General features: G+C 47.5%; 1 pseudogene; it reads left to right on the top strand.

Moving 5' to 3' along the window:
* The first annotated feature begins 745 nt into the window (after positions 1-745).
* Positions 746-1,319, top strand: part of LOC122794900 — a 123,291-nt pseudogene continuing 122,717 nt past the window's right edge.

Below are 1,319 nucleotides of genomic sequence, written 5' to 3'. Positions count from 1 at the left end.
CGGTTATGTGCATGGTAAATTGCATGCAATTCACATGCCTGGGGTATTGCCAGGCAACAACAGAACAATATAATACTCACCAGCTTCAGGCTGGTGTCCCATATGCAGATCAGAGGGTCCTAGGTAGTTGTGGGAGGGAGTTATTGTCAGCAGATGCACATGTGACCTTGGTACAGGATGGATGCAGCATGTCTGCACATTTACAGTACTAACCCCAATAATACACAATGTTCTGTCCTCACCATAGATGTGCACCTATATGCATTAGAAAACCCCATCCACAACTGCAATCAGACCTGACACATGTATGTAGACACAATACAGATACATGTATGTCAGATACATTAGTGTACTTGTCCCCACTGGGCCCTTACCTACACAGTCCTCATCCAGTGTGTGTGTGTGTGTGCAACCCACCTCCACAATGCTTCCCTCAGTGTCATGGCTTCTGCGTTTGGAGTATGGCCCAAGTGTGGTGAGGAACTCTTCGGTGGGTGTCAGTGAGGGCTGGATGGCTGGGCCCCCACCTTTGTCTAGTCAATCCCTTGCTACAGCAGCAGCCCATTGATGGGCATGGCATTTGAGGTAGGTGGCCCGATGCTGCAAATGCACATAAGTTCTGCTGTGCAGGCTGGCCTCATTTACCCTGTGGACCACACTGTTCCAAACGGCAGTCCTCTCACGCACATCTTCTGCTCTCCGTCAACATGACAGGGCATAATGTCTAATCACATATTTGGTGATGATGTCTGTTTCCCCAACAGAGAATGCTGGCAGGTGAGCACTCTACATGTTACCTGGAAGATATAAACAGGAAAAGGTCACAGGACCTCATACGATTGTCAAAATGCACATCAACAGTGGATATTACTTGCAAATAATCCAGACGACACCAGAAACCTCCAAGATATCATGACTATAGCAGCTTGCTTTATACTCCTGTCCCTGAGCTATCTTATTCCCCCCAGTGTTGGACACTTGATTGCATAATCCTCTGTCCTCCATTCATTTCTTTGTAGAGGGTTGACAGTAGTTATCTTCCATGTGGATGGTGTGTGTATGGTGGCAGGTTTGTGTTTGACTGTGGTGTGTGATGGAGCTCTGAGCACATGCCTGAGTTCATGTAGGAGGCAGACACTGATGTTGTGGTGTGTGATGGAGCTCTGAGCACATGCCTGAGTTTCTGTAGGAGGCAGACACTGATGTTAATATGCCCCATGGAGATATACTGTTGTTGCCATCAGTAGGCAATATGTACATGCTCACCATTGCTGTGGGGAGGAGTGTAGTTGATGTGCATATCTCCATGTATGACTGGG

Source organism: Protopterus annectens, chromosome 2.part1 (genome assembly GCF_019279795.1).
Source record: "Protopterus annectens isolate FY-2018-M chromosome 2.part1, PAN1.0, whole genome shotgun sequence".
In the NCBI taxonomy this organism is placed as follows: domain Eukaryota; kingdom Metazoa; phylum Chordata; order Ceratodontiformes; family Protopteridae; genus Protopterus; species Protopterus annectens.
This window is presented reverse-complemented; position numbering and strand designations above follow the sequence as displayed.